This window comes from Atractosteus spatula, chromosome 22 (genome assembly GCF_055471065.1).
Source record: "Atractosteus spatula isolate fAtrSpa1 chromosome 22, fAtrSpa1.hap1, whole genome shotgun sequence".
Taxonomy (NCBI): Eukaryota; Metazoa; Chordata; class Actinopteri; order Semionotiformes; family Lepisosteidae; genus Atractosteus; species Atractosteus spatula.
In genome coordinates, this window is record NC_142727.1 from 9,707,576 (window position 1) to 9,728,848 (window position 21,273).

Sequence of the window (21,273 nt, forward strand, 5' to 3'; positions counted from 1 at the left end):
TTTAGATAGGATGCTTAGGTAACACCCCTACTCTTTTCTAGGAACACCCTGGGATTTTTAATGACCACAGAGAGTCAGAACCTCGGTTTTATGTCTCATCCGAAGTATGGCACCTTTTTACAGTATAGTGTTCCAGTCACTATACTGGGGCATTAGGACCCACACAGACCCCATGGTGATCACCTCTTGCTTCTCAGTTAAAGAGCTCTCTATGCTTGTGGCTTGCCTTAGAATACTTGTATAGAGCAGGTTTTCCTTGGATGATCATCAAGAAAGGTGGTTTCATTGTTCCATCAATGGATGAATTGGGATAACAAAAAAATTCCTGGCTGAGGAAGTGCTGCACCAGCATAAAGACCATATAACGATTTTGGAGTTTGTGCACGTGAATCCACAAGGGATATGAGAGCTCGGATAGTTAAAGCAGAAGACTGTTAAGTAAGAGCAGTCTCTAGAGCAGAGCAGGGCACCACTTCATCTGTCAAAGAGAAGAGAAGTTCTTGTGATCCCTCTCTGTCCTCTTAAATCCTTAAGGTGACTGCACCTACTGTACCTGACTGCCTAACCTAGAAACCTACCCCATCAAAACAAGAGAAGTACAGACGGTTTTTAAATTTTAGCTAAATTTTAAATTAAGTTAAAAAAATGTAGTCCATTTCATATACAGTACATACATTAGCTTAAATGAAAGAAGTGAATGGTAATATGTCTGTGTGCTCCATGCTGCTAGTTTCTGTTTTGGATTTCTTTAGTAGATTGACAATAAAGGTGCTCCCATTATATAGCTAGGCCCTGTTCAAAAACCTGTCAATACAATAGCCATTTTAAAAATAAAAAATGATTATGAGGGGGAGTGTTTGCAGCTAAGGAGTTAATCGCAGCGGCGATCAATCCCCTGAACAGCAGCACAGTGTTCCAAGTATCAGATCATGTTTCCCTTAATCAAGGTGAAAGTCCTAGGAAATGTTTTGGTAATGAAACAGGGGAAAAAAAAAGATTATTCACAAAAAAACTGCTAAGTAGCATTCTGACACATGAGAAGGATACCTTTTTAAAAATGGGGAGGTCAATGCCAAAAGCAAGGTGAGCCACAGAAGATGAAGATTAATGGCCAGGGACATGCATGAGTGCCTTAGTCTGAGTTTTGATATTTGCATAAATCCATGTGCATCGGAGTTCTCAGCCATAGGTCAGTGTTTAATTTCAGTGGGGCTGTTGGCATTCTGCTTTCTCTGATCCTTTGTTGCTCAGTGCCATTTTACAGAAGGTGACTTTGATAGGTGCAGCCTGTAACGTGGCTTTTCTTAAAAACCGCAAAGCACTATGTGTGACAGAGCCGAAACTCAATGGAAAGCTCGAGATAAGAGCACATAATCCTCCATGTGTTTGGTAGAGAGGGCTTTTTACCCCCTGTGCTATAGGCAGAGTTCCCATAGTGGAGCAAAAATTAGAGCAAAAAGAAAAAAATTAGTTGATAACACTTAATTTAGTTTATTATATTTGGTCTCTAAATCTCTCTCATTATGTTAAAATTTAATAATAATAATAATATTCCATTTATTTAATAAAATAAATATTCCATACACTTATAGTGCTTTTTTGGACACTCCACTCAGAGCGCTTTACAGGTAGTCGCCAATGTGTGGATGATGATTGGTTATATTCATCAGCAATCAAGTGCATTTACTAAAACGCAATTGATTGCTGAACATTAACATCGTCATTTGAGTAGAAACTATCCTTAGTGTGTTACTGAAGTGTCTTGTTTGCGAATGCTTGCAGCTGTTTGTGTAGAATTGTATTTCCATTCAGGTTGCTCTTCTGCAGTTAATCAGAAATGTTATTTTAGTTAAAATGGTCAATTTTACAATTAAAGGGTGGGTGGGGTGACTTTTCCTGTGTTTTTGCATGGAAAAGTAGATACCGAATTACTTTCTTGGTAAAAAAAGTGAACCTCAAAAACAAACACAACCTAGAATGACACTAACATAACCACAAGTGGATAGTCGCTTTAGATAGGTTGCTTACATGGTCCATGAACTTTTCCTTTATATCTTTCAAAGGCAGCAGAGTTCAGCTTCAAACAGATTATTTCATCTTGACCAGCTTACTCCAGTCACCAGTGTACTTCAGTAGCCTCATTAAAACTTTACAGCCTCATTAAAAAAACAAATTCAGCTCTGTAATGGACAGCAGACTTCAATATTATGTCATGTAATAGACTGTATTGGAAGAAATGACTGTTACATAAGAACATAAAAAGGTTTGCAAACGAGAGGATGCCATTGGACCTATATTACCAATTGGGATTTTAGCAGATAATTGATCCCCGAGTCTTATACAGCTGTTTCTTCGAAAAGAAGTGATGGTATTGGCTTTGACTTTCAGAAGTACCATCTTAGTGTAAAATGTTGCGTGAAAATTCCTATTGACCAGCTCTGTGTCTTCAGCAGCTGCCCCCACTTCAACAGCTACATGAAGCATTGCTCAAAGCATCATGCCTGTACTGACACTGAGACAGTAGCAATGATAGCAGCGGTCTGAAGAGACAACTATCTTAGAGGAAATGAGAAGAAATATTCTTTTACCTTTATCAATGACCCTCTATTCCATATCTGAAACTGTGTAGAAATTAGAGGACAGAAACTTGGTTGCTTTTTTACAGAAAGCAGAACACTGCGGCTTGTGCTGTCACTCGAAGAGTAGACTCTTTTAACTTAAATCAAGTCCCTGTTGCCAGTGATTTATAAGCAGGGAATGTTCACGGTTAAGTAAACTCTTCCGACTAACCTGCAGATACAGTAATCTTAATTGCACATTATAAACAGAATTAGGATTGTTCCAATATCTAAATGTTTAATTCACCGTATGGATGTTCAGCACCAAAAAAATATCTTCTGCAGCTTCTGTGTTGAAGTAAAAATGAACGGTTTGATGTCTGCTTTTTTTTTTCCTCTGGGCTGCTCAGACTGGCTGCGCTGTGTTACAGCTTCACATCGCCTTTCAGGATGTGCAGTTGAAAGAGAATGCCTGGTTGGGCCCCTCTGCACAGTTTGACAAGTTCTTTGACATTTTTCGTCTTTGTTTCCTCCCAGAAATTAGGTCCGCCAATTATTTTTCCCCCCCCCGCTTGATTTGAATGAGCCTCTTGTCCGTTTTTATTTTGTGTCTTGGCTCACAGTGCCAAACGCCCATGACTGCGCACACAGGGATATAGGCAGAATCTCAAACCCGGCCCTTTTAATGCATCGCAGTCCACACATCCCGATACTGGAGTATGACTGGAGAAGATAGCGCTCCCATCATCAGTCCTGCATGGCTGTAAGTACCTGGAAGACCACAGGGGGCGCTGTTTCACTGAGAAGTGAGAGTGCACTCAGCCAATTAAGCCTACAGCCTGCTAGTGGCATGAACTAGACCCTTATTGACCGAGCTCGAGTGTGCACTTTTACGTAACGAGTCATGTGGGAGGTGTTTCTGCTCCCTGTACAATGGAGAGACCAGTCACAGGGGTGGAGTCCAGGGGGTACTGGCGAGCAGCATCACGGTGCACCAAAACTCATATGACGTTCAGGGTAAGCTTAGGTCCAGCAGTAATTAAAAGACCAAACAATACGGAAACGCTGACCTGATTGTTAGAAAACCAAATCTGTTCAGTTAAGGTGTTGAGCCTTCAGTTAGCGGGATTTGGATGCATCGTGGGATGGGAGTAACAAGGGGATGGAAAAAAGTGGAAAGCAGGTGACTCTGTGCTAATCAGTACAGAAAGAAGCTTTTTACCAGGATGCAGCTAACAAGGCTATCCTCAGTTTGCAAAGTCGCTTCTCAGCAGTGCTTTCTTAAAGAATCATCCCATTTGCACCTCCTTTGTGTCATAATATTGTTACAGTGACTGTAAGGTATGACTAAACAGCCTTCTGTTTAAGTGTAAATCATGCATTGTGAACAGTAAAATCTTACTAAATGCATTTTTGAGTACAAAATGTTTGTCTAATGGGTTATTCATGGGTTATTTGTAGCTGAATCCAGATTTATACATTATGCTGACAGTCCATTTTGTCTGCGTCGTATTGGTAAGATTGCACTACAGAGATCTTAATATTAGCCCAAGAGCTTAACCTACTTAACTCCATTATTCATGTGCATATTTAAAAGCAACTCCCAATTCGCACTGCGCTTGTGCAAAGAAAGTGTCACATACACTTCAGTATGGAGCAAAATCCTTACCGTCTCCAGGGCTTGGCATCCAAATTGCATTGCACAGATTGATTTCACAGGACTATGGCTTAGAGCAGCATTGCTGCCTTTTCGTATCACACTGAATAATGCTGAGATCACCGAGTTATGATAAAACGCGCAGGACAGAAATTGCAATGCACTGCTTCAATTTATTTACAGAGATTTACATGCTGAACAGGTGCATTCAGGTACAGTGAGATTCATCTAACTGTTGTTGTTTTAGTTTTGTGTGTAGCGACACACACAATGCATTCCCTGGCACTGAATTGTTATTCCTTTTTATCTACTGTTGGTCTTTTTGCAATACCTCTGTCAGAAAATCACTTGATCTTTGTGTCTGGCTAAAACTGAACTGAACTACAGACACCTCCTCATCAGATTTTATACAAATCTTTCAAAGTACAGAATCTTAACTCTTTAAAAAAACTCTTAAATATTCTGATGTCTTAAAAATGATATGCTGTAGTTCATTTACGCTTTGTGAAGGGAAAAGCTCTGGGGTGTTTGGGGGATGAGTTTGTTTGAAAATTAATGCAGGAACAATTAGGCAGGAGAGCCAACTGTTTGAAGTACAAGTACTGGGATTTCAACAGTACAGAGGATTTAACACAGCCGGATGGGTGTAAATAGGCTCAGAATATCCTGAGACAGAAACATAATCTTGACTTCATACTCCAGCAGGATCTCACTACTCAGTGCCTGGGGGGGAGAGTTTTTTGCTGAGCTCAGAGCTTCTACTTAGTTATTGAAACTTTACTCTCGTAGCTCTCCCAGATTTAATTATTCACCTGGCCAAGACTGTGACATCAGTGTAGCTCTACTAACCTTTATTTTCTTGTGGTAGTATCTTGGATATTCTACCTTTAAAAATAGCTTCATGGGTAAACCAAGGTATCTTTATTCATATATGGCAGAATATCACAATATTCATGTCTAACAAAACATTTAAAACATCGTTAGTTCACGAGCAATCCCTCATATTTGGATTATTATCCAGGAAACTATAGTACTGCACGCCTAAATGCAATGAACAGTCTTTGAGTTTTTGAAAATCAATTCTCGCCTTGATTGGATTACACTCACAAGCACAAGCACAACACAATGCATAGTGTGCGAAAAAAAGCTTAAGACAGGATTTGCATAATGTGATCGTATACATTTTACAGATGGGCTTGCTTTTGACTATATTATAATACTCTGTAATGCTGACAAGACGTGCACAAACACAGGATATTAGATCCTGTATTTAGTCGTAGTACAGTGTGCACAAGGAGGCAGGTTTCCCCAAATATGTTTCCAGAAACCGGCTTCTTCTAAAATAAAGAGCGTGGAAGCATCATATGAATGCTCCATGTGCCATTTCTTCCATGTGTCTAGTAATGAATGGAGTGAGTGGTGCTGTATTGGTTATTGCATTGAGAGGTACAGAAAGAAACAGACAGTACTTCACGTGGAGAGAGTTATAAGGAGTGGATCCTAAATCACCAAGACAGAGGAGCATTTTATCTTTTAAGCCAACTATGTAGGATTCACTTCATGGATGAGCGGCAGAGAGGGTGTCATGGTCTAACAGTGTACATATCAATAAAAGGATGGAGTATAGCAGGATTGTAAATTGACTCTACATAAGTTGCTGCATGCCATGGCTTGTGATGATGAACTCGGGCTCACAGTCTCTCCTGACTGGCCAGGTTTCTCAAAAGAGAAGCCAGATCTGCAGAAAATGGTTTTCCTGTGTTTTTTAAACAGAAACAAGCACCTTGTGAAACCTTGTGTCTGGAAACAAAGTACGACTCTGGAAGTTATGGCTTGATAATTGATGAAAGCCCCATGCAATATCCATCAGTGCTGGACTGACAGGAAATAATGACGGCAAGATCGTGTTTTAAATTTGAACGACTGGAACTTGGCTCTTTCTGTTCTGTCATGAAACATATCAGGTAAAGAGTAAGACCAGGAGTTCGAAGAGTAAAAATCAGTTTGCTTAAAGGATGCTGTATGCTTAAGTTGGCGAATGCAGCAATCCGAATTCTGCAAGGAAGGGCATCTTCATGATAACGAGGACAACTGTCAAAGTAAAATGTGGAGTAAATAGCGATGTGAACAAAATGCAGCGTGGTTTAGAAAAGCAAGCGGATTCTGGAGCTATTGTCCGATATGAGGCTGGTTCTTTGGGTCAGCAAGTGGACGTTTGATTTCCCATGACACCATCTTGAATTTGTGAGGCTTTATTTGCACGCGCTACCAAGACAAAAATTTGGTTTTGACTCCTTGTTGGTAAGGCGAAGAAGATGATTGTGGTATTAATAATTATACACAAGAAAGAATTGAGACTGTTGTTCTACTCCTAGTATATTGATCCACATTTCCCATCCTTGCTTTTCCTGAACCCTCATGGTAGCAGCTTCAACAACATGACTGGACACCTTCCACACTCCCTCATGCAAATATGTACCTTTTGGTTTACTCATACAGTATGTCTTTGGGCCCTTATTTCACTGATCCTGGAACATTCCTCTGAATTGATATTTACAGTGCCTTTCAAGATTACAATGGGTTGTAGTCTTGTTCAAAACTAAAGAGATTGTTTCTTGAACTTGACCACAATTAGTATTAATAATAGCATCCATGAGAACTGACCTTCACTTTTTGGAGAGCAGGTCACTTATTTTCCAGTTAAAATTTACAACAGGGTGCTTGAATCATTTTCCAGTAGGACTCCTACAACGGTAATAAATAATTGAATGAAATCCCCCTTACAGGAGCAGGACAAAAAAGCCAAAAAGCCAAACTAATAGACAAATGGTGAAAAATATGATTGCAACTTTAAAAAAGGATGAATTGCAGTTTCTTTTTGATGCGATTGTAAGGATCTGTCTCCGGAACAGAAGAGCCAAGAAAGATTATTCAATAATTTAAAGGATGACACAGGAGACTGAGAAGAAATATTTTACTCCACTCCTAATAGTTTGTAATGATTTAAATATTGTATGCACTTTCAGCTTGCCAACTGTTTGTGCTTCACCGTCTTCACTGTCTGCTGGGAAAGATGAAAATGTTTTCAAGTGCGAGCGTTTATTTTTTGGAACTGTAGAGAGAACAGATGTTTTAGGCTGAGTATAAATGCTAAATCTTTGATTCCCTCTTTAAATATGGAGCACAAAACCTGCCTTTGCTGCTGTTCATCTTCCCAGATTTTGAGAAGCATAAACTGCCAATAAACCACAGCATTGCAATTCACACATGAGCACAGAGCATTACTTAATTGATCCCACAGACGTACTCCTGCCAGAGTCTAGGACGTACAGATGCATCCGTATCAATAGGAATTATTAGAATGTTGTACATTTAAACCACCAAAATAAAGAGCCTGGGTTTCTGAATTAAAAAAAGGATTGCAGAGCTTCAGAGCAAAGCCTTCACATCATGTCTGAGCTGTGCTACATCAAAATTAAAGCAATTTCCAAATGTTTCTAATGCATACAAATGGAGCGCCATCCTACAGAAAACTGTATGACCTATCCTAAGTGATCCTTGAGCTGCTTCCTGTCCACCTTTGTCAGGCCACTATACCAAACTCTAAAATTGCTACTGTAAAGAGAAACTTAACTGGAGGGAAACAGTTCGTTCCTCCTGGAGTCTGAGAAACTTGCTGTGTTCCTCAGCTGCCACTGGAATCTCCCAGCAGCTCCGAGACGAAGGCTGGAGATCCTGATTTCACAGGTCCACTATGGTTTCCAAGACCAACAGCTGACACACATGTATGTAATTGTGAAAAACCTCTGGTGTAACGACCTCGAAGTCAATGCTTGCTGTGTTTGTTTGAAAGCGGACCAAAATGGAGCATGGCGCAATATCCTACACTCTGCATGCAAAGCCTGCAGGACAAGTACAAGCACAGACAGCAGGATCGCAGCCGGGCTCAAGCCTGCCTCTGATCACGAGAGCCAGTCTTTGCCACACTAACCGGGAGGGAGGGAGACCTGTGTCGCAGCAAACGTGGCCTGTTGATTGTCCGCCCTTGACACACGCTCGCTGCTACATACCAGCGACCTGTCCCAGTGTATTGTCAGTTGTATACGTATTTATGAGGGGAGATCGATTGTGACGGTGGTGGTGGTGGTGGGGAGGGTTGAAAATGGTCATTTATCTGATGGGCTGGCAGCAGCTGTTGTCTTTCTGCCTGACGGAGCACATTAGTGTCTGGGTGCCATGCGAGGCAGTGCCTAACGTCCTCAAATCGATTACTGCGGTGGGCTGCATGAACAAACAGGCAGAGCGATCGCTCCAGGGTCCCCAGTGCGGCCCTCTGACACCGATAGTCTCTCTCGTAGGTCCTGGGCCACCAACACTGCTCAGAGGAAGTCAAGACATGATGGTTCCTTCTGACCTGAGATGGTAGGGTAAGCTTTCCAGAGTCTCACTGCTGTATAGTTTGTTTTTTTTAGAAACCTTCTCCTACAGACTTTTGCCAACCTTCATCAACTCTTTGTTAATGTTCCAGGTATCGTTTAATAATAATAATTAATAATTGCTTACACTTTCTGTATATACAGTAGCACTTTTCTGGACACTCCACTCAAAGTGCTTTACAGGTAATGGGGGCTCCTCTCCTCCACCACCAGCCTCACCTGGATGATACTCCAGTACTCTCACCACACACCAGCTCTCAGTGGGGAGGAGAGCAGAGTGATGAAGCCAGTTCAGAGATGGGGATTATTAGGAGGCCATGATTGGTAAGGGGCAGAGGGAAATTTGGCCAGGTTGCTGGTGTAGCACCACTACTCTTTTTGAAAAATACCCTGAGATTTTTATTGACCACAGCGGTTTTACATCTTATCCAGAGGACAGCACCTTTTTACAGTAAAGTGTCCCTGTCACTATACTGGGGCATTAGGACCCACATAGACCGCAGGGTGAGCACCCCTTGCTGGCCCCACTAACACCACAAGCTGTGAGTTGCAGGGTGATATGAGGCTTGCGTGTTTTTAAAGCTCACAGTGCATTCTGTCCCAACAGCTTGGTAAGTCAGGCAATGTAATGCACTGATACCATGTCTTGTATCAATTGCTTTGCAGTCTGCATTTCTTGGTGGTGGTCTGTGAAAAGCGTTTTGGTGAATTTCTCGTCTTTAAAACCTTTAAACCCCTAAAATGCCTTCAGAGACACCAGCGTGATTCCCGCGCGTGCCCTGCCCACATCTCTTCACCGATGGGAGACCGGAGGAGCGGCCTCAGCCTGGACAGATGCAATGTAACGTGCTGCTCAGGCACTATCTGCTGAGAGGAGGGTGCAGCATGTTTTGGCCCGCGGCTTTGCGCGATAAACCAACGCTTCTCCTGAGACCACGGCACCCAGGAGCGATTTTCAGCAGCCTGTTTTTGCGGCTGTTTTATTCAGTCACTGCCTCTCAAGTGCACTTATGCAGCTTTCCTGTCAGCAGCATCTGCTCCTCAGTTACCCCCCCCCCCCCCCCACACTCCCCCTTCCCTTCCTCTACTGCCGCAGGGTGGCTGGCACTAATAATATCGAGCCCTGGGCTCACAGATGCTTAAAATGTGTAGATCTGTCACATTTCTTCTGTTCTGCGCACTTAGTCCCTTTATGATCACTGTCCTTCAGTTTGCAGCAGGATTTAGGAGGGAGGGAGCAATATGGTTTGACTCCGGACCAGAAAGGCTACTTTATTCACTCAGCTACAGCACCGTGTATGGAAGCTTTCATTGGATAATGGTGCCGAAAACTGATTTGGGCTTTTGTAGTTACTGGTGTTAATTGAAGTTACAATTCCACATAATGAGGGTAAGAATTCATTCTCTAGCCCTGACAGGTTTCCTCGTTTAATAGCTTAAGGCCTTTCATTTTTTTTAGAGCAGTTGTGTTTAAAAAGCACAATGACTCTCAAAAAGAAAAAAAACAAAACGAAACGAGCCAAATTGAAAAACTAATTTCAGAAACGCCAGTTGAACACCACTGTAAGGTACTTTCTATGATTAGGGATTTCTTCCTGAGATTACTGAAGATTACTGCAGTATTCATTTCACACAACCCTACCTGCCCGTTAAGGAACGGCAATTATGATCAATGTCATTTGGGTTAAACAGTTATAAAACACTCAAACAGGAAAACAAATCTCCAAAGTCAAAATCCAAATGGCCAAAATGTGTTTTTCCTTTTGTCTGAGGGGAACAACCTCTGACAAAATCCACTTCTTATTCCTCACCTGAACTTTTTTAGTTGTAGTCACAGTTACAATGCTGTTACTGTGGGAAGTGGACACACTGAGACAATGGTTTCGAAATCATTTGCAAATATTCTTGACGGATGAATACAATTATTTAAAGCACAGATCAAGATGGTGGCATTAACCTAGCATCACAGTCAAGCATTCCTACACGCCTGCCTATGTGCAGGAACACAATCTCTTTCTCCAATATGCAGCATAATCTTGTTACATTTGGAGGCATAGAAAATTAGGAGCATCTAGCTGGCCCATTTGGAGATACAGGCTAAGCAGTTTTAATGAAAACAATTTAGCATGCTTTCCGTTCCATCCTCAAATCCAGACAGAAAAACATCCTGACATGATTTTGGTTAAAACAAAGCAGAACTTCTCACAGGTTTATTGACATGCCACCGAATTGATTAGCTCAGAACTTACAAGTGTTGTTTCCACTGTGCTGGGTCTCTGTGTTTTTTTTTTCTCCTTCCGGTGCTGTTTTGATTGATCCTTGCCTGATCAAGTCTTGCTTAGCAGCCCCTGGACACTGCGGATTGAAGCTCCGGACAGCAATTTGATCCGAGAAGTCCGGCAGTGGTCTCTGTCCTCTCCGGGCCTGGCCGATGTGAGAACGACATCAAGGTGTACATCTCCCAGAAAACCCCTGGTAAAAGACAGCCAATGAGACGAGCGTCTTTCAGTAAGGGTGCTCCTTCCCATTTCCAAAGACAAATTTGTGTGGAAAATAGCGGCATGAAACCCTTGCTTCAACCCAACCGTCCTTGAAGCACGTGGCCGACAAACAGCCTTCGTAAGGACGATGTATTCAATTTAATTCAATTAATGTGGCACAATGTACTGTATGTCTTTATAAGATCAGAAATGAAGAAATCCGTAGACGATGTAGGGTGGTGGATGTGGTTGAGAAGATGCGAGAGATGAGGTTACGGTGGTATGGACATATCATGAGGAGGGACGTTGAGGAAGTAACAAAGAGGGTAATGGAATTTGAGGTGGAAGGTAACAGGGGAAGAGGCAGGCCTAGAAAGAGATGGATAGATTGTGTGAGAAAAGATATGGAGGTATGTGAAGTGAGTGAGGAAGACGTGCTCGACAGAGACAAGTGGAGAAGAGCAACCAAAGCAGCTGACCCCAGGACAGTCTGGGACTAAGGCTGTGAAAAAGAAGAAGAAGAAGAAGAATGTACTGTATGTCTTTCAGAGCTTGGTCACTTCAAAGACAGCTGGGCCATTCCTTGCTTATTTAATGCCTCATTTCCTACAGCCCCAAAACATGCAGTACAGAAAAAAGATTATTGTAATTGTGCGGTGTATGAGTGTGTGAATATATCCTATTCAAATACAAATCATTTGCACACTTGCCATACTTTATTCACACAAACTGGGGACTATTTTGTTTTTAACATTTGGGGTCTGCCTTGAATTTAACTTTCCACAGGTTAACGTTTTCCACAGGTTTAGAAAACCAGCTCTGCACATTCAAGATTCATTTTATGGCACAAGCTTTGCGACCCAGGATTTTAAATACGGCCCATTACATACATGCATGCATAGTTCATTTATCAGGAGTGAACATGAGTAATAGTTTAAAAACAAACTGAGTGCTGTTTTAAAAAAAAATGAATGATAGACTTTTTTTCAGTTTTTTTTTTCTTGTTGTTCATTTAGGAGATATTTTTCAAAGCTTTTACATTTTTCTCACATAAAACACGCTGTGAGAATGTACTGCATGCTTTTCTGCTTATGGCTTTCCTCTATGCTTTTTTTAATACTGTAATAATATCAAGTAATACTTCAGTGAATCTGAAAAGTTGTCCTTCAGCTTTGTTTTTCATGGTTTGCTTTTCTTTTATATAAGTTTGGCTGTATAGAATCTTGAAAAAACATGCAAGAGAAACAGGTGGTCATCCAATGAACCCAAGATAAAAACACAGGATGTATTCCAGGAAAAAAAGTATAGTAGTTGTAAGTATATCAATTGAGCTTTAATTCTTATCTACATAGCAAAACAAGATGTATTTTTTCCACGTAGCAAAAATATATGTATTGTAATTCTGTGAATTTTGCTATGTGATTCGTGCTCAAATTCAGAGGGACACAGCATTTTTAGTGAGAATCTCTGTCCAAATCCAGATGAATCCAGATTAAGGCGTCACGTAAAACTGTCCAGGATAAAACTGAAACAAGTCTCTTCTCACTTTGAGATACAGTACCATTATCCTTTTTTTGACTGAAATGCATTTCCTAATGACATGAACTTTTGCTACAAACCATTTAACACTTTTGGTCTGAAAAGTCTGAAATTCATTAAGCTGACTTTTTTAATTCAAGTAGGTAGCTGTGTCAGCAGGCATAGGCTGCAAAGGAAACAGTTAAGGTTTATTCCATGCTGAAAGGAACAGAAAAGAGACGACGTTTTGGCTGCAGAGCCTTCTTCTGTGTCCTGGCCAAATTTCCCACTGGTCCTTACCAATCATGGCCTCCTAATCATCCCCATCTCTGAACTGGCTTCATCACTCTGCTCTCCTCCCCACTGAGAGCTGGTGTGTGGGGAGCGTTCTGGCGCACTATGGCTGCCGTCGCGTCATCCAGGTGGATGTTGCACATTGGTGGTGGTGGTGGAGGGGAGTCCCCATTACCTGTAAAGCGCTTTGAGTGGAGTGTCCAGAAAAAGCGCTATATAAGTGTAAGCAATTATTATTATTCAGGTGTGACACTTGTGTTTTTTTTTTATATTTACTACACAGCTGAAAGGTTGTCTCTTTTCTTTTCAGCGTTTAATGTTTAAAGGCAGGATCCTAACATCCAGTCTTGATTGCAAGCTTAGTTCTACATCTTGGATTAGAAGAACTGACAGCAGGGAGTTAAAAAGAATCCTAACTTGTATAAAACTTGAGACATTGCTGCAAGATCCAGTTATTCAATTACAGTATATTTACATTTACCTCTCTCTCAAAGGTTAAATGATGTTGATTGAGGTAATTTAAAGATAGATCTTCGAGCAAATGACATTTGGCTGACTGGCACTAAATTATCCAGTGCCACTGTTCTCCGCTTCTCTTTCAAGTTCTTGAAAGATACTAAATTAAAATGTAAAGAATGCTAATTTAAAATGGGGAAGACAAAGGTCACTCCAATCATGCAGCAAATTAAAAATGATTTAACTTTAATTGAACTGCATTTGATTTTTAATTAAAACTGCCACAAGAAATGTCAAAATACCATTGGCATACTTTTTGTGGCTCATACTGTATGTCTTTATGTATTTGATTTTATTGTGCCCAAGAAGAAATCAATAAGCATATCACCTCCACCCTTGTTTAATTCACAAATTAATTCCTGCTTAATCCAAAAGATTCAACCACTGATTGTTTACATTAGTAGTGAGGAGCTTTGCAAACTATAAATGACTCATCTGGTATAACTAAAACAAGTTCTAGGTGATATCATGCTCACGTATACAGTGAATCACTTTAACAGCTTTTATTTAAAAATAAAATCAAATGATTGACATTAGCAGAGGACGGTTATCATTATTAATTTGGATTTTATGCTACCTCTGTACAAGTTAAAGAATAATATTGCAGTCATATGTAAACAATTTCTATTTTTGTGTGCTCAGCTAATTAGGCCATTCACATGCCCTTGCAGATCCGAGTATCGTATGATAATAAATGCTGTGTCATCTGTGTGAAAGAGTGAAAGCAATGAAAAGTGGAGGTCAGACAATGAAAAATCTTTGCAGAATAACAATCACTTGAAACCCAAATAAACTCTGGACAGGAGAGCACATTTCCAAAAATAATCTTGCAAAACCTTCTCCTGGGGATTGTGTAAGGAGATGCAGAACAATTGAAAAGAGAGGGTAAAGTTACACCTGTGCAAGACATTTATTTATTTATCTCCAGTGACCTTGTTTGGTATTCTGTATCATTTACTCAGTAGCAATATACATGATTTGTTCTTGTTTTTTTATGATATGCCCATCCAATTTAGAATGGCCAGTTGTGACTAGATGTCAGAGCACTGTGCTCACATGGGCGGAATAAGGAAACGCAGCCAGGCTCCATCAGGAGCAGCACTGACTGCGTCACCCTGACTGGCCATCCAGAACAGCAGAGCACCGGCTCACTATCCCAGTGATGGGTCTCCTCTTGGGGAATCCCAGTCACAGTCCGCTATTAACTGAACCCGCTGTAGACCTGAGCCCATGGGGGCTGGGTCACAGACCCGCAACAAGCACTTCGTGAGCCACTCACTGATGTGGTAGCCTAATGAGATGGTAGGCACACAAACTTCAAGAGACTGAGGCACAGGATTTAATAACTGAGTAGTTCAGGTGGGTAGCTGCGTCAGCATGTGTAGGCTGCAAACCTGAAGAAGGCTCCATGGCCGAAACGTGTTTTCCTTCTTTTTTTTTCCAGCATGGAATAAACCTATGACTTGTTCCTTAATAACTGAGTGCCTGTCTCCCAGCTTGGTTCTATCTATATACTGTACAGGCCAAATGGAAGGAATTGAGGTCTTTTTGGATGTTTCATGACACCAGAATACAAGCCATGCAATCTGACAGTGTTGTTTCTGTCTGATCAGGTGCTACAGTCAGATAAGAGTCATACAGCCTAGGACCAAATCGTGACAGTCAAAGTGAAATGACAGTGTTTGAAATCTCTCCAGCCAACGGTTAGCTTTTTCATGCTTGAATGTGGTGGGTTTTGTAGGTACTGAGGACTCCCTGGGGGACAGTTAATATTAGCGCCCACATGCAAGCAGATTTATTGGCATACAGATGTCAACTGTTTCATTTACTCCTGTATTCTGTGCTTACATCAGATGTATTCACTTGCACAACATACTGTAGATGTTGAATATTTCTAGAGGGATATTTTACAATATAAATACTTCAGAATGAAAATACTTCAAACATTTGCTGCAATGGAAGGACCCTCTTTCCTTCTCTCTGCCTCTTTTCTTTCATTTCTGCTTTTTGGTGGTTGTCATCTTCTGTGTATTAGCGGAGGGTTTGGCAGTTTCCCCTTGCTTAAAAGAAAGTAAAAAAAGACCCCCTTTTGTGTAACGGCACAATAATATTTCAGACCCACTATTACAAAATTGTGAAATATTTTAGATGCAAGGATGTAGAAGAGACAGGTGTCAAGATTACCAAGTGTCTGATTATGTAATCTTACAGTCTATGATAGCCGCTTTGGCGGAATACTCAGTCCTAGTTATAGACTCGGTCCTCGTGCTCGGGACCAAAAGGAGATCGGCTACTGTATGAATTGTTCCTTAAAGCAACAAAACGCCCGGGATTTGAAGCCGCCTGCCCGTATAAAGCTGCGACTGCAAAGCCTGCAGGCTGTAGCAGGGTCTTCTGGAGAGAGAGGAATGGTGCTCAGTTAAATGGCACTCCAGAGGGCAGGGAGGTAATCAGTGGATGGGCTGGTGACCCTTGGAGGGGGAGCACGAGGGATCAACAGATTAGTATTGATCGCCTGTTCCGAGGCCCTGATGGTAGGGAGCAATGAATCAACTGCCTCTCTGAACCCCAATCAATCCTCACTCCGTTAACTGTGTCATCAATGCAGGGGAGTGGGAGCAGTGAAGGAGAAGGATCTGGCTTCACGGAATGTTGTAGTCTATTCCGTTTGAAGCTTAGGTGTGAAAAAGATCATACTTTTCATAAAAGATCCTACTTGTAATACGTTAGGCGATGGGTGATTTTTTCCCCCACAGCTCTGCCTGTAGCTACGAGGCCAATGATTACAGACAAAGTAAGAGTGTGGAAATGCTGGCAGACCCCTTCTGACCTGCCCGCCTTTGAGCCACTTGTCTTGTAGCAAGTCACAGCCGAGTACCAGAGTCTTAGAGAGCACTGCGAGCAACCGGGAGGGGCATCAGGAAACCAGTCGCGGTCAGCTAGTAATACGAATCGGTCAAGAGGCTGATGCTCTTTGAGAAAGTCAGGGGATGAGAAAATGTGAAACAAATCTACTCTACATTCACACACCTCAAAATTTATCAAGAAGAAAGAAGGGATATCATTTAGCAACAGTGGCGAGCCGTCTCCCCCCCATCACCCTTGTGCGCAGCTTTGATTTCAATGCATCGTTCAGACCAGTCATTACCACTGTATTCATGCAGTAGCAGGGGATGGTGTAGCTGTGACAGACAAAGCATCCTGTGCAGCAGCATGGAACCATCCAGCCTCGTTATCATTAGCAGGCCCAGGATTGGCAGTACAGCGTAGGACAGCTGTGGGCCTTGCCTAGAAACAGCCGAGGCTGCCTTGCCACTGAGGAAGGAAGCTGTGGTCTCACACGCAAGGCTGTTGCAGTCCATGGTAAATGTCTTCCCTTTGATTTTGAAGAGCAGGTGTAACTTTTAGGGTTGGATAGCGGTGCAGTGGTGGTGCTTCATCCGTATATTGGATAAAGCAGTTAGAAAATGGATTATAGGGTGGGAGTAACCTTTCTCCTGGGTTTTATCTCATAACTTGATTTATTTTGCAAGGCATCTGTCATGCTTCAAAAAAGCTGTTGCCGCTCATGTGTTCTTTGTAGTACTGGCAACTGTAGAATTCTCTGGAGATACTATATTCACTTCACCAACCTACAATGTTACAAGTTTGGATTAATAAGAAATGTCAGTATGCTTGAATTGGCTTGTCTTAAGTGAATGAGAAGGAGTAATTCAGAATCTACAGGGCAACAAGAGCTGTGGGGGTGAGGACAAGGAGCAGTGAATGCTGGGAAAGACAATTTAATGACCTGTGTTAATAGCAAGCTGAGCAATGGGGGTGGAGTGGTGGCTCTGTGGCTAAGGATCTGTGCCTGTGGCTGGAAGGTTGGTAGTTCAAATCCTGGGGCTGGCAGAGGAATCCTACTCTGTTGGGTCCCTGAGCCAAGCCCTTAACCCCAACTGCTCCAGGGGTGCCCTATAAATGGCTTACCCTGCTCTCTGGCCCTGAGCTTCTCTCTCCCTGCCTATGTGTCTCATGGAGAGCAAGTTGGGGTATGTGAAAAGACAAATTCCTAATACAAGAAATTGTGGCCAATAAAGTGATCTTATCTTAATTAGCAAGAAATTGTGGCTTGTCATTTTCCAGGGTTTTCTCTATAAATTCTGTTTGATTTTACTTACAGTATATGCCTAGTTTGACCTGCATATTATAAAAATTCTACAAGTTTGCTTCTTAAATATGCGCTAATTTTAGGAAGATAAGGAGAAGTGCCATTCTGAAGATGAATGGAATCATCAACAAGATTGAGAGAGACTGGCTTTTTGCAGTGATAAATTACTTGAACAGACTTGTTTTTCTGCCCCCACATAGTGGTCAATTTAGATGGAGTAGAATTTATGATCAAACCTGCTTTAAGTTATCTCAGATTAAAGCAAGATGAATGTAATAGGTGCAGGGCTTTTAAAGCTGTTGCTGGTATGAAGAATGCTTGAATTGATTAATTAATATTAAATTCAGTTTAAATCAGTGTTTATCTGAAATGTCTCTATGTACCTGATTTCAGCAGAGTGCACCTTGAAGATTAACCCATTTCAAGCTTTTTGTAAATCTTTTTTGTAAACCAATAGTGTCTTAACCATTACATCCATTATGTCTCTAGGTGGTTTTCCTGTGTACAAACCACTGTATATCACAAGCATACTGGAGACCGAAATGTCACGCATTATGCGGTCTTTCTCAAAGATACATTATTATGGATGAATGTGGATTAGATGATTACTTGTGGTCATGCACTTTTTATTAAAAATACTATTGAAGGGGTACTCTAAATATAAAATGGAATTTCACACTCAATCTCTTTAGGACCGGTCATAGTCCCTGTCTTGCCAGCCTCTATAGATGGGGGCACAGTTCAAAGCTCTCTTTGTGTCATGATCGCAACTCCTCCTCTTAAGGGCGCTCCAGCCCTTCCTTGTTTTGCCTTATTCCCTGCACCTGTTCCTGGTTCCAGACCCTTTTCAGTTCCCCCTTAAAAGCCAGACGCTGACGCTAATCAGGGCTCTGCATTGATTCCCGTATTGTGTGAGCCTGGGACCTGGATGTGTCTGGCTCCGTCCTGGTTTTAAGTTTCTGTTCCTGTTCCCATTCCCTCTGCCGGTCCCAACCCGGTTCTGGTTTTTAATCCCCTGTCTTGGATGGATCACCTGGCCACGGATATTTGCCTAGTTTTGGACTTCTCTTTGTACTCATCTCCGGATTGTTTGCCTCGCTACACCGGATTGTGTCGTCTGCATAGGGCCTGGAAAGAACTGTTCGTGACTCTTTGTTGCTGTGGGATGGAGCAAACTATACAGCACATCCTAGAGGACTTGCACACACTCAACACAGCCGGACCAGAAGCTATCGCTTGGGCTCAGGGACTTTGCCTAATAAATAAAATTACACTGTCAGGCAACAGAGTAAAAAATCCAGCCAAAATGAGTTGCAGGTAGGCACCCTCTCTCTGGTGTATGAAAAGCTAATATCTGCCTTTCCCTTCAAAACTTTGGACAGAGCTTGATATCACAGGCCGCAATAAGAATGTTTGACTGTGCAGTCGTGCTACAACAAAGGAAATAAGACTGCCACTAGTACAATAGTTGGAGCCGTTCTGTGTTGTAAGAGCCTCACTCTTGTGCACATGCCAGCAGCTGGTGACTATTACAGGACAGCAATTTTCACAGCCGTCAAAGTAATTGTGGTCGATAGGCTGCAAACCTTAGAGATGAAGAATATTGTCAAATTCCTCTGTGCCCTTGTAGTTCCCTAACCTATTCAAAGGTAAATTAAATATGGTAGCCGAAGTGAATTAGCATTTTGCTGTCTGCCTTGAAGGAGTTCCAAGTCGATAACAGGCTCGCAGGAAAGGCACACAAATGACCACACAGCTCCTCTTTTCTGCCCTGTCACTGTTTTCCTTTTCACACAGACGGTTTGGTTCTGCGACTGCTATCATACAAGCCCCTTTTTCCAATTTGCTGGTGACATGCAGTGAAGTCTATTCGAGGCTACTGAGAAAAACAAATGCGGGTTTTCCGAGCTACTTACTGTTTAGCGAGCTGGTCTCATCCTTACGTTACTCTGGGGGTGCAGAACTAGAATGACAAGCACAGCAGAACTAGCAGTCTTGTATGTCAGGTGGTGTTCTCTGGGAGAGTTAAAATTCCTTATCCAAGACCATTTTTTTCCCTGCATCAGGCCATTCCTTCGTGGCTTTTTGCTTAGTGAGATCCAGAACGTGATGGGTGAAAATTGTGCTACATTCTATTTTCCTCTATGCAGTAATATCATTCCCCTTGCTCTGCACAAGCCTAAGAATGCTACGAAGGTTCCAATTTGAAAATGAGGACCATTGGTGCTTTTTTCTTTTAGTCGCCATATGAAATTTGGCTGATTTTCTGATCTTGGTGCCGTCCATAATATAGTACATTCTGCACATGTTCTCTGTCAGTGGCCAAGTCACATTTCCCCTTTCTCCTTGCTGTGATCGTCTCTTGTCTTTTACTGTCCTACGCACAAACCTAGCAGTTTTTCCGTATAGCGCCTTGAAAACACCCCTTTGCTTTATAAAATGAGATGGCATGTTGTTTCTGTTTGTCACCCAGAATTCCACAGTTTTTATACTTTGCAGTATCTTTATATCATGCTGAACGTGTGCTGAGCAACCCAGAGGTTGAGGGATTGAAACTATCCTTTGTTATGTTTAACTGTTTCTATGTTCTTATAAAGTTTTTCGTTTTCAGCAAGCAGTTTTTTTTTGTTACCATATTCAGGTCCTTCAAGATGTCTCTTGGTCCGCTGAGGGGGGTCCATTTTTTTTAGGTTTCCATCATTTGGAACACTATAGAGATGTAAGCACTGAGGTTTTCTTTTTCTCCTCTAAATTCTGATTGCTTTATTTCACAGATTTATGAGACTGCTCAGAAACAGTTCAGCCAAGCAGGTCTAAACACTGGCAGGGTATCTTCCTGGGATGACAGCATTCAAGTTTCTTCAGAACTGTCTACGTGTGCAAACCTAGATCCAGACCTAGGCTCTCCAATCTCTTGTACATTTCCAGCCATGTTTCCAAATAATTTTACGTGTAGCCATCATAGCCATTCACGTGAAATGTGGCAAACAACATCTACAGCCTGGTTTCATTTCATACTCATATTCAAGTCGCTATAACAAACAGCAAAAATCTTCCGACCAATCAAAACTGAGTGAAACCTACAAATTTTCAGAGCAATGGCTCTGGCTTTGGAACTGCATAACTTTGCAGCACAGATGTCCGTGCTTTTCTTCTTATTCAGTGGGGTTCTTGAAATAGCAGACTCATATTATATCACTCATTTTCCCTGCTTCCTGTTCTGCTAATGAAACTAAAGCTTTTCTAAAGAAAATTTCATGTTTTGTTTTACTGTACACTTGTATGGAAATGCATTATGTACAATTTATCGAAACATTATAAAATATGAATACTGATATTCCATAGGGATTTATAAGGAATTTTTCTATAAGGTGATAGACCCAAGAATATATTCTATACATATATTGAATCAGGTCATTATGCTTTTGCAAAGTATTATCATTATTATTGCAATCTTGGAAACAAACTAGGTAACTGGTGACAACTAAGAGCCACAGCCCAGTATACTAAGCAGCATAACATTTGTGGAGAACATTTTGTTTCTTTTCATAATTTCATTGAGGAAGCTTTTTGAGAAGAAGGCAGATTAAGGAGTTTTGGTTGTTTTCATGCTTAATATGAAAATGCTATTTTTGGATTTATATTACTGCATGACTGAGTT

General features: G+C 41.5%; 1 protein-coding gene across 2 annotated transcripts in view; it reads right to left on the reverse strand.

Moving 5' to 3' along the window:
- The window catches only part of b3gat1b (beta-1,3-glucuronyltransferase 1 (glucuronosyltransferase P) b), a 94,261-nt gene that overhangs the window by 35,883 nt on the left and 37,105 nt on the right, over nt 1-21,273 (reverse strand). For both annotated transcript variants that reach the window (XM_088939474.1, XM_088939475.1), the window contains exon 2: nt 10,901-11,123. The gene's annotated coding sequence lies outside the window, so the exon portion shown is untranslated. The remainder of the gene's footprint in view (nt 1-10,900; nt 11,124-21,273) is intronic.